Genomic DNA, 12,032 nt, shown 5'->3' with positions numbered 1-12,032 from the left:
GGAGGTTCAAGCCCACTCGGTGGTGGTGCGGCGCTTTTTTTCCCTTGGGTGGTTGCTCTGAAGAAATGTTCTGACGGTGTGAGAGTGGAGCACGACTGTCTCCGTGGCGCAATGAACTAGAGCGATCGGCTGTTAACCGAATGGTTGCAGGTTCGAGCCCTCCCGGGAGTGGTGTGTTGCTTTTTTTTCTTTGGGCTGATAGCTTTGAAGATATGTTCTGATGGTGGTGAGAGTGGAACAGGACTGTCTCCGTGGCGCAATTAGCTTGCGCGATCGGCTGTTAATCGAAAGGTTGGAGTATCGAGCCCACCAGGTGGTGGTGCAGCGCTTTTTTTTCTTTGGGCTGATAGCTTTGAAGATATGTTCTGATGGTGGTGAGAGTGGAACAGCACTGTCTCCGTGGCGCAATTGGCTAGCGCGTTCGGCCGTTAACCGAAAGGTTGGAGGTTCGAGCCCACCCGGTAGTGGTGCTGCGCCTTTTTTTCTATGGGCTGATAGCTTTAAAGATATGTTCTGATGGTGATGAGAGTGGAACAGGACTGTCTCCGTGGCGCAATTCGCTAGCGCGATCGGCTGTTAATCGCAAGGTTGGATTTTCGAGCCCACCCGGTGGTGGTGCGGCGCTTTTTTTTTCTTTGGGCTGATAGCTTTGAAGATATGTTCTGATGGTGGTGAGAGTGGAGCACGACTGTCTCCGTTGCGCAATTGGCTAGCGCGATCGGCTGTTAACCAAAAAATTGGAGGTTTGAGCCCTCCCGGGAGTGTTGTATTGCTTTTTTCTTTGCGCTGATAGCTTTGAAGATATGTTCTGATGGTGGTGAGAGTGGAGCACGACTATTTCCATGGCGCAATCGGCTAGCGCGATCGGCTGTTAACCGAAAGGTTGGAGGTTCGAGCCAACCGGGAGGTGGTGCGGCGCTTTTTTTTCTTTGGGCTGATAGCTTTGAAGATATGTTCTGATGGTGTTGAGAGAGGAGCAGGACTGTCTCCGTGGCGCATTTGGCTAGCACGATCGGCTGTTAACCGAAAGGTTGGAGTTTCGAGCCCACCCGATGGTGGTGTGTTGCTTTTTTCTTTGCGCTGATAGCTTTGAAGATATGTTCTGATGGTGGTGAGAGCGGAGCACGACTGTCTCCGTGGCATAATTGGCTAGCGCGATCGGCTGTTAACCGAATAGTTGGAGGTTCAAGCCCACTCGGTGGTAGTGCGTCGCTTTTTTTCCTTTGGGCGGAGAGCTCTGAAGAAATGTTCTGAAGGTGTGAGAGTGGAGCACGAATGTCTCCGTGGCGCAATTGGCTAGCGCGATCGTCTGTTAACCGAAAGGTAGGAGGTTCAAACCCACCCGGTGGTGGTGCGGCGCTTTTTCTTTCTTTAGGCTGATAGCTTTGAAGATATGTTCTGATGGTGATGAGAGTGCAGCAGGACTGTCTCTGTGGCGCAATTGGCTAGCGCGATCGGCTGTTAACCAAAAGGTTGGAGTTTCGACCCCTCCCGGGAGTGGTGTGTTGCTTTTTTCTTTGCGCTGATAGCTTTGAAGATATGTTCTGATGGTGGTGAGAGTGGAGCACGACTGTCTCCGTGGCGCGATTGGCTAGTGCGATCGTCTGTTAACCGAAAGGTTGGAGGTTCGAGCCCACCCGGTGGTGGTGCGGCGCTTTTTTTTCTTTGGGCTGATAGCTTTGAAGATATGTTCTGATGGTGGTGAGAGTGCAGCAGGACTGTCTCCGTGGCGCAATTGGCTAGCACGATCGGCTGTTAACCGAAAGGTTGGAGTTTCGAGCCCATCTGGTGGTGGTGTGTTGCTTTTTTCTTTGCGCTGATAGCTTTGAAGATATGCTCTGATGGTGGTGAGAGTGGAGCACGACTGTCTCCGTGGCGCAATTGGCTAGCGCGATCGGCTGTTATGCGAAAGTTTGGAGGTTCAAGCCCACTCGGTGGTGGTGCGGCGCTTTTTCTCCTTAGGGTGGTTGCTCTGAAGAAATGTTCTGACGGTGTTAGAGTGGAGCACGACTGTCTCCGTGGCGCAATGGGCTAGCGCGATCGGCTGTTAACCGAAAGGTTGGAGGTTCAAGCCCTCCCGGGAGTGGTGTGTTGCTTTTTTTTCTTTGGTCTCATAGCTTTGAAGATATGTTCTGATAGTGGTGAGAGTGAAGCAGGACTGTCTCCGTGGCGCAATTGGCAAGCGCGTTCGGCCATTAACCGAAAGGTTGGAGGTTCGAGCCCACCCGGTGGTGGTGCGGCTCTTTTTTTTCTTTGGGCTGATAGCTTTGAAGATATGTTCTGATGGTGGTGAGAGTGGAGCAGGACTGTCTCCGCGGCGCAATTGGCTAGCGCGATCGGCTGTTAATCGAAAGGTTGGAGTTTCGAGCTCTCCCTGGAGTGGTGTGTTGTTTTTTTCTTTGCGCTGATAGCTTTGAAGATATGTTCTGATGGTGATGAGAGTGGAGCAGGACTGTCTCCATGGCGCAATTGGCTAGCGCGATGGGCTAATAACCAAAAGGTTGGAGTTTCGAGCCCACCCGGTGGTGGTGCGGCGCTTTTTTTTCTTTGGGCTGATAGCTTTGAAGGTATGTTCTGATGGTGGTGAGAGTATAGCAGGACTGTCTCCATGGCACAATTGGCTAGCGCGGTCGGCTGTTAACGGAAAGGTTGGAGGTTCGAGCCCTCCCGGCAGTGGTGTGTTGCTTTTTTTTCTTTTGGCTGATAGCTTTGAAGATATGTTCTGATGGTGGTGAGAGTGGAAAAGACTGTCTCCGTGGCGCAATTAGCTAGCGCGATCGGCTGTAAATCGAAAGGTTGGAGGTTTGAACCCACCCGGTTTTGGTGCGGCGCTTTTTTTTCTTTAAGCTGATAGCTTTGAAGATAAGTTCTGATGGTGGTGAGAGTGGAGCACGACTGTCTCCGTGGCGCAATTGGCTAGCGCGATTGGCTGTTAACTGAAAGGTTGGAGTTTCGAGCCCTCTCGGGAGTGGTGTGTTGCTTTTTTCTTTGCGCTGATAGCTTTGGAAAAACGATCTAACGGTGGTGAGATTGGAGCACGACTGTCTCCGTGGTGCAATTGGCTAGCAGGTTCGGCTGGTAACCAAAAAGTTGGAGGTTTGAGCCCTCCCGGGAGTGGTGTGTTGCTTTTTTCTTTGCGCTGATAGCTTTGAAGATATGTTCTGATGGTGGTGAGAGTGGAGCACGACTGTCTCCATTGCGCAATCGGCTAGCGCGATCGGCTGTTAACCGAAAGGTTGGAGGTTCGAGCCAACCGGGTGGTGGTGCGGCGCTTTTTTTTCTTTACGCTGGTAGCTTTGAAGATATGTTCTGATGGTGATGAGAGTGGAGCAGGACTGTCTCCGTGGCGCAATTGGCTAGCGCGATCGGCTGTTAACCAAAGGGTTGGAGTTTCGACCCCTCCCAGGAGTGGTGTGTTGCTTTTTTCTTTGCGCAGATAGCTTTGAAGATATGTTGTGGTGGTGGTGAGAGTGGAGCAGGACTGTCTCCGGGGCGCAATTGGCTAGCGCGATCGGCTGTTAACCGAAAGGTTGGAGGTTCGAGCCCACCCGGTGGTGGTGCGGCGCTTTTTTTTCTTTGGGCTGATAGCTTTGGAGAAATGTTCTAACGGTGGTGAGATTGGAGCACGACTGTCTCCGTGGTGAAATTGGCTAGCACGTTCGGCTGTTAACCAAAGAATTGGAGGTTTGAGCCCTCCCGGGAGTGGTGTGTTGCTTTTTTCTTTGCCTTGATAGCTTTGAAGATATGTTCTGATGGTGGTGAGAGCGGAGCACGACTGTCTCCATGGCAAAATTGGCTAGCGCGATCGGCTGATAACCGAAAGGTTGGAGGTTCGAGCCAACCAGGTGGTGGTGCGGCGCTTTTTTTTCTTTAGGCTGATAGCTTTGAAGATGTGTTTTGATGGTGGTGATAGTGGAACAGTACTGTCTCCGTGGCGCAATTAGCTAGCGCGATAGGCTCTTTATCGAAAGGTTGGAGTTTCGAGCCCACCCGGTGGTGGTGCGGCGCTTTTTTTCTATCGGCTGATAGCTTTGAAGATATGTTCTGATGGTGGTGAAAGTGGAGCAGGACTGTCTCCATGGCGCAATAGGCTAGCACAATCGGCTGTTAACCGAAAGGTTGGAGTTTCGAGCCCTCCCAGTAGTGGTGTGTTGCTTTTTCTTTGCGCTGGTAGCTTTGAAGATATGTTCTGATGGTGGTGATAGTGGAGCACGACTGTCTCCGTGGCGCAATTGGCTAGCGCGATTGGCTGTTATCCGAAAGGTTGGAGGTTCAGGCCCACTCGGTGGTGGGGCGGCGCTTTTTTTCCCTTGGGTGGTTGCTCTGAAGAAATGTTCTGATGGTGTGAGAGTGGAGCACGACTGTCTCTGTGGCGCAATGGGCTAGCACGATCGGCTGTTAACCGAAAGGTTGCAGGTTCGAGCCCTCCCGGGAGTGGTGTGTTGCTTTTTTTTCTTTGGGCTGATAGCTTTGAAGATATGTTCTGATGGTGGTGAGAGTGAAGCAGGACTGTCTTCGTGGCGAAATTGGCAAGCGCGTTCGGCCGTTAACGGAAAGGTTGGAGGTTCGAGCCCACCCGGTGGTGGTGCTGCGCCTTTTTTTCTATGGGCTGATAGCTTTGAAGATATATTCTGATGGTGATGAGAGTGGAACAGGACTGTCTCCGTGGCGCAATTAGCTAGCGCGATCGGCTGTTAATCGAAAGGTTGGATTTTCGAGCCCACCCGGTGGTGGTGCGGCGCTTTTTTTTTTCTTTGGGCTGATAGCTTTGAAGATATGTCCTGATGGTGGTGACAGTGGAGCAGGACTGTCTCCGTGGTGCGATTGGCAAGCGCGATCGTCTGTTAACCGAAAGGTTGGAGGTTCGAACCCACCCGGTTGTGGTGCGGCGCTTTTTTTTCTTTAAGCTGATAGCTTTGAAGATATGTTCTCTTGGTGGTGAGAGTGGAGCACGACTGTCTCCGTGGCGCAATTGGCTAGCGCGATCGGCTGTTAACTGAAAGGTTGGAGTTTCGAGCCCTCGCGGGATTGGTGTGTTGCTTTTTTCTTTGCGCTGATAGCTTTGGAGAAATGTTCTAACGGTGGTGAGATTGGAGCGCGACTGTCTCCATGGTGCAATTGGCTAGCACGTTCGGCTGTTAACCAAAAAATTGGAGGTTTGAGCCCTCCCGGGAGTGGTGTGTTGCTTTTTTCTTTGCGCTGATAGCTTTGAAATTATGTTTTGATGGTGGTGAGAGTGGAGCATGACTGTCTCCATGGCGCAATCGGCTAGCGCGATCGGCTGTTAACCGAAAGGTTGGAGGTTCGAGCCAACCACGAGGTGGTGCGGCGCTTCTTTTTTCTTTAGGCTGATAGCTTTGAAGATATGTTCTGATGGTGATAAGAGTGGAGCAGGACTGTCTCCGTGGCGCAATTGGCTAGCGCGATCGGCTGTTAACCAAAAGGTTGGAGTTTCGACCCCTCCCGGAAGTGGTGTGTTGCTTTTTTCTTTGCGCTGATAGCTTTGAAGATATGTTGTGGTGGTGGTGAGAGTGGAGCAGGACTGTCTCCGGGGCGCAATTGGCTAGCGCGATCGGCTGTTAACCGAAAGGTTGGAGGTTCGAGCCCACCCGGTGGTGGTGCGGCGCTTCTTTTTCTTTGGGTTGATAGCTTTGAAGATATGTTCTGATGGTGTTGAGAGTGGAGCAAAACTGTCTCCATGGCGCATTTGGCTAGCACGATCGGCTGTTAACCGAAAGGTTGGAGTTTCGAGCCCACGCGGTGGTGGTGTGTTGCTATTTTCCTTGCGCTGATAGCTTTGAAGATACGTTCTGATGGTGGTGAGAGTGGAGCACGACTGTCTCCGTGGCGCAATTGGCTAGCGCGATCGGCTGTTAACCGAAAGGTTGGAGGTTCAAGCCCACTCGGTGGTGGTGCGGCGCTTTTTTTCCTTTGGGCGGATAGCTCTGAAGAAATGTTCTGAAGGTGTGAGAGTCGAGCACGACTGTCTCCGTGGCGCAATTGGCTAGCACGTTCGGCTGTTAACCGAACAATTGGAGGTTTGAGCCCTCCCGGGAGTGGTGCGTTGCTTTTCTCTATCGGCTGATAGCTTTGATGATATGTTCTGATGGTAGTGAGAGTGGAGCAGGACTGTCTCCATGGCGCAATTGGCTAGCACAATCGGCTGTTAACCGAAAGGTTGGAGTTTCGAGCCCTCCCAGTAGCGATGTGTTGCTTTTTCTTTGCGCTGATAGCTTTGAAGATATGTTCTGATGGTGGTGAGAGTGGAGCACGACTGTCTCCGTGGCGCGATTGGCTAGCGCGATCGTCTGCTAACCGAAAGGTTGGAGGTTCGAGCCCACCCGGTGGTGGTGCGGCGCTTTTTTTCTTTGGTATGTTCTGATGGTGGTGAGAGTGGAGCACGACTGTCTCCGTGGCGCAATTGGCTAGCGCGATTGGCTGTTATCCGAAAGGTTGGAGGTTCAAGCTCACTCGGTGGTGGTGCGGCGCTTTTTTTCCCTTGGGTGGTTGCTCTGAAGAAATGTTCTGACGGTGTGAGAGTGGAGCACGCCTGTCACCGTGGCGCAATGGGCTAGCGCGATCGGCTGTTAACCGAAAGGTTGCAGGTTCGAGCCTTCCCGGGAGTGGTGTGTTGCTTTTTTTTCTTTGGGCTGATAGCTTTGAAGATATGTTCTGATGGTGGTGAGAGTGAAGCAGGACTGTCTTCGTGACGAAATTGGCAAGCGCGTTCGGCCGGTAACCGAAAGGTCAGAGGTTCGAGCCCACCCGGTGGTGGTGCGGCGCTTTTTTTTCTTTGGGCTGCTAGCTTTGAAGACATGTTCTGATGGTGGTGAGAGTGGAGCAGGACTGTCTCCGTTTCGCAATTGGCTAGCGCGATCGGTTGTTAATCGAAAGGTTGGAGTTTCGAGCTCTCCCTGGAGTGGTGTGTTGTTTTTTTCTTTGCGCTCATAGCTTTGAAGATATGTTCTGATGGTGGTGAGAGTGGAACAGGACTGTCTCCGTGGCGCAATTGGCTAGCGCGTTCGGCCGTTAACCAAAAGGTTGGAGGTTCGAGCCCACCCGGTGGTGGTGCTGCGCCTTTTTTTCTATGGGCTGATAGCTTTGAAGATATGTTCTGATGGGGATGAGAGTGGAACAGGACTGTCTCCGTGGTGCGATTGGCAAGCGCGATCGTCTGTTAACCGAAAGGTTGGAGGCTCGAACCCACCCGGTTGTGGTGCGGCGCTTTTTTTTCTTTAAGCTGATAGCTTTGAAGATATGTTCTGATGGTGGTGATAGTGGAGCACGACTGTCTCCGTGGCGCAATTCGCTAGCGCGATCGGCTGTTAACTGAAAGGTTGGAGTTTCGAGCCCTCGCGGGAGTGGTGTGTTGCTTTTTTCTTTGCGCTGATAGCTTTGGAGAAATGTTCTAACGGCGGTGAGATTGGAGCACGACTGTCTCCGTGGTGCAATTGGCTAGCACGTTCGGCTCTAACCAAAAAATTGGAGGTTTGACCCCTCCCGGGAGTGGTGTGTTGCTTTTTTCTTTGCGCTGATAGCTTTGAAGATATGTTCTGATGGTGGTGAGAGTGGAGCACGACTGTCTCCATGGCGCAATCGGCTAGCGCGATCGGCTGTTAACCGAAAGGTTGGAGGTTCGAGCCAACCGGGAGGTGGTGCGGCGCTTTTTTTTCTTTAGGCTGATAGCTTTGAAGATATGTTCTGATGGTGATGAGAGTGGAGCAGGACTGTCTCCGTGGCGCAATTGGCTAGCGCGATCGGCTGTTAACCAAAAGGTTGGAGTTTCGACCCTTCCCGGGAGTGGTGTGTTGCTTGATTCTTTGCGCTGATAGCTTTGAAGATATGTTGTGGTGGTGGTGAGAGTGGAGCAGGACTGTCTCCGGGGCACAATTGGCTAGCGCGATCGGCTGTTAACCGAAAGGTTGGAGGTTTGAGCCCACCCGGTGGTAGTGCGGCGCTTTTTTTTCTTTGGGCTGATAGCTTTGAAGATATGTTCTCATGGTGGTGAGAGTGGAGCACGACTGTCTCCGTGGCGCAATTGGCTAGCGCGATCGGCTGTTAACCGAAAGGTGGGAGTTTCGAGCCCACCCCGTGGTGGTGCGGCGCTTTTTTTTCTTTGGGCTGATAGCTTTGAAGATAGGTTCTGATGGTGTTGAGAGTGGAGCACGACTGTCTCCGTGGCGCAATTGGCTAGCGCGATCGGCTGTTAACTGAAAGGTTGGAGTTTCGAGCCCTCCCGGGAGTGGTGTGTTGCTTTTTTCTTTGCGCTGATAGCTTTGGAGAAACGTTCTAACGGTGGTGAGATTGGAGCACGACTGTCTTTGTGGTGCAATTGGCTAGCACGTTCGGCTGTTAACCAAAAAATTGGAGGTTTGAGCGCTCCCGGGAGTGGTGTGTTGCTTTTTTCTTTGCGCTGATAGCTTTGAAGATATGTTCTGATGGTGGTGAGAGTGGAGCACGACTGTCTCCATGGCGCAATCGGCTAGCGCGATCGGCTGTTAACCGAAAGGCTGGAGGTTCGAGCCAACCGGGTGGTGGTGCGGCGCTTTTTTTTCTTTACGCTGATAGCTTTGAAGATATGTTCTGATGGTGATGAGAGTGGAGCAGGACTGTCTCCGTGGCGCAATTGGCTAGCGCGATCGGCTGTTAATCGAAAGGTTGGAGTATCGAGCCCACCAGGTGGTGGTGCAGCGCTTTTTTTTCTTTGGGCTGATAGCTTTGAAGATATGTTCTGATGTTTGTGAGAGTGGAACAGGACTGTCTCCGTGGCGCAATTGGCTAGCGCGTTCGGCCGTTAACCGAAAGGTTGGAGGTTCGAGCCCACCCGGTGGTGGTGCTGCGCCTTTTTTTCTAGGGGCTGATAGCTTTGAAGATATGTTCTGATGGTGATGAGAGTGGAGCAGGACTGTCTCCGGGGCGCAATTGGCTAGCGCGATCGGCTGTTAACCGAAAGGTTGGAGTTTCGAGCCCTCCCAGTAGTGGTGTGTTGATTTTTCTTTGCGCTGATAGCTTTGAAGATAGCTTCTGATGGTGGTGAGAGTGGAGCACGACAGTCTCCGTGGCGCGATTGGCTAGCGCGATCGTCTGCTAACCGAAAGGTTGGAGGTTCGAGCCCACCCGGTGGTGGTGCGGCGCTTTTTTTTCTTTGGGCTGATAGCTTTGAAGATATGTTCTGATGGTGGTGAGAGTGGAGCAGGACTGTCTCCGTGGCGCAATTGGCTAGCACGATGGGCTGTTAACCGAAAGGTTGGAGTTTCGAGCCCACCTGGTGGTGGTGGTGCGTTGCTTTTTTTCTTTGCGCTGAAGCTTTGAAGGTATGTTCTGATGGTGGTGAGAGTCAAGCAGGACTGTCTTCGTGGCGAAATTGGCAAGCGCGTTCGGCCGGTAACCGAAAGATTAGAGGTTCGAGCCCACCCGGTGGTGGTGCGGCGCTTTTTTTTCTTTGGGCTGCTAGCTTTGAAGATATGTTCTGATGGTGGTGAGAGTGGAGCAGGACTGTCTCCGTGGCGCAATTGGCTAGCGCGATCGGCTGTTAACCGAAAGGTTGGAGGTTCGAGCCCTCCCGGGAGTGGTGTGTTGCTTTTTTTCGTTGGGCTGATAGCTTTGAAGTTATGTTCTGATGGTGGTGAGAGTGGAACAGGACTGTCTCCGTGGCGCAATTAGCTTGCGCGATTGGCTGTTAATCGAAAGGTTGGAGTATCGAGCCCACCAGGTGGTGGTGCAGCGCTTTTTTTCTATGGGCTGATAGCTTTGAAGATATGTTCTGATGGTGATGAGAGTGGAGCAGGACTGCCTCCGTGGCGCAATTGGCTAGCGCGATTGGCTGTTATCCGAAAGGTTGGAGGTTCAAGCTCACTCGGTGGTGGTGCGGCGCTTTTTTTCCCTTGGGTGGTTGCTCTGAAGAAATGTTCTGACGGTGTGAGAGTGGAGCACGCCTGTCACCGTGGCGCAATGGGCTAGCGCGATCGGCTGTTAACCGAAAGGTTGCAGGTTCGAGCCTTCCCGGGAGTGGTGTGTTGCTTTTTTTTCTTTGGGCTGATAGCTTTGAAGATATGTTCTGATGGTGGTGAGAGTGAAGCAGGACTGTCTTCGTGACGAAATTGGCAAGCGCGTTCGGCCGGTAACCGAAAGGTCAGAGGTTCGAGCCCACCCGGTGGTGGTGCGGCGCTTTTTTTTCTTTGGGCTGCTAGCTTTGAAGACATGTTCTGATGGTGGTGAGAGTGGAGCAGGACTGTCTCCGTTTCGCAATTGGCTAGCGCGATCGGTTGTTAATCGAAAGGTTGGAGTTTCGAGCTCTCCCTGGAGTGGTGTGTTGTTTTTTTCTTTGCGCTCATAGCTTTGAAGATATGTTCTGATGGTGGTGAGAGTGGAACAGGACTGTCTCCGTGGCGCAATTGGCTAGCGCGTTCGGCCGTTAACCAAAAGGTTGGAGGTTCGAGCCCACCCGGTGGTGGTGCTGCGCCTTTTTTTCTATGGGCTGATAGCTTTGAAGATATGTTCTGATGGGGATGAGAGTGGAACAGGACTGTCTCCGTGGTGCGATTGGCAAGCGCGATCGTCTGTTAACCGAAAGGTTGGAGGCTCGAACCCACCCGGTTGTGGTGCGGCGCTTTTTTTTCTTTAAGCTGATAGCTTTGAAGATATGTTCTGATGGTGGTGATAGTGGAGCACGACTGTCTCCGTGGCGCAATTCGCTAGCGCGATCGGCTGTTAACTGAAAGGTTGGAGTTTCGAGCCCTCGCGGGAGTGGTGTGTTGCTTTTTTCTTTGCGCTGATAGCTTTGGAGAAATGTTCTAACGGCGGTGAGATTGGAGCACGACTGTCTCCGTGGTGCAATTGGCTAGCACGTTCGGCTCTAAGCAAAAAATTGGAGGTTTGACCCCTCCCGGGAGTGGTGTGTTGCTTTTTTCTTTGCGCTGATAGCTTTGAAGATATGTTCTGATGGTGGTGAGAGTGGAGCACGACTGTCTCCATGGCGCAATCGGCTAGCGCGATCGGCTGTTAACCGAAAGGTTGGAGGTTCGAGCCAACCGGGAGGTGGTGCGGCGCTTTTTTTTCTTTAGGCTGATAGCTTTGAAGATATGTTCTGATGGTGATGAGAGTGGAGCAGGACTGTCTCCGTGGCTCAATTGGCTAGCGCGATCGGCTGTTAACCAAAAGGTTGGAGTTTCGACCCTTCCCGGGAGTGGTGTGTTGCTTGATTCTTTGCGCTGATAGCTTTGAAGATATGTTGTGGTGGTGGTGAGAGTGGAGCAGGACTGTCTCCGGGGCACAATTGGCTAGCGCGATCGGCTGTTAACCGAAAGGTTGGAGGTTTGAGCCCACCCGGTGGTAGTGCGGCGCTTTTTTTTCTTTGGGCTGATAGCTTTGAAGATATGTTCTGATGGTGGTGAGAGTGGAGCACGACTGTCTCCGTGGCGCAATTGGCTAGCGCGATCGGCTGTTAACCGAAAGGTGGGAGTTTCGAGCCCACCCCGTGGTGGTGCGGCGCTTTTTTTTCTTTGGGCTGATAGCTTTGAAGATAGGTTCTGATGGTGTTGAGAGTGGAGCACGACTGTCTCCGTGGCGCAATTGGCTAGCGCGATCGGCTGTTAACTGAAAGGTTGGAGTTTCGAGCCCTCCCGGGAGTGGTGTGTTGCTTTTTTCTTTGCGCTGATAGCTTTGGAGAAACGTTCTAACGGTGGTGAGATTGGAGCACGACTGTCTTTGTGGTGCAATTGGCTAGCACGTTCGGCTGTTAACCAAAAAATTGGAGGTTTGAGCGCTCCCGGGAGTGGTGTGTTGCTTTTTTCTTTGCGCTGATAGCTTTGAAGATATGTTCTGATGGTGGTGAGAGTGGAGCACGACTGTCTCCATGGCGCAATCGGCTAGCGCGATCGGCTGTTAACCGAAAGGCTGGAGGTTCGAGCCAACCGGGTGGTGGTGCGGCGCTTTTTTTTCTTTACGCTGATAGCTTTGAAGATATGTTCTGATGGTGATGAGAGTGGAGCAGGACTGTCTCCGTGGCGCAATTGGCTAGCGCGATCGGCTGT

This window comes from Rhipicephalus microplus, chromosome 9, assembly GCF_043290135.1.
Source record: "Rhipicephalus microplus isolate Deutch F79 chromosome 9, USDA_Rmic, whole genome shotgun sequence".
Taxonomy (NCBI): Eukaryota; Metazoa; Arthropoda; class Arachnida; order Ixodida; family Ixodidae; genus Rhipicephalus; species Rhipicephalus microplus.
Note: the sequence above shows the minus strand (reverse complement) of the source record.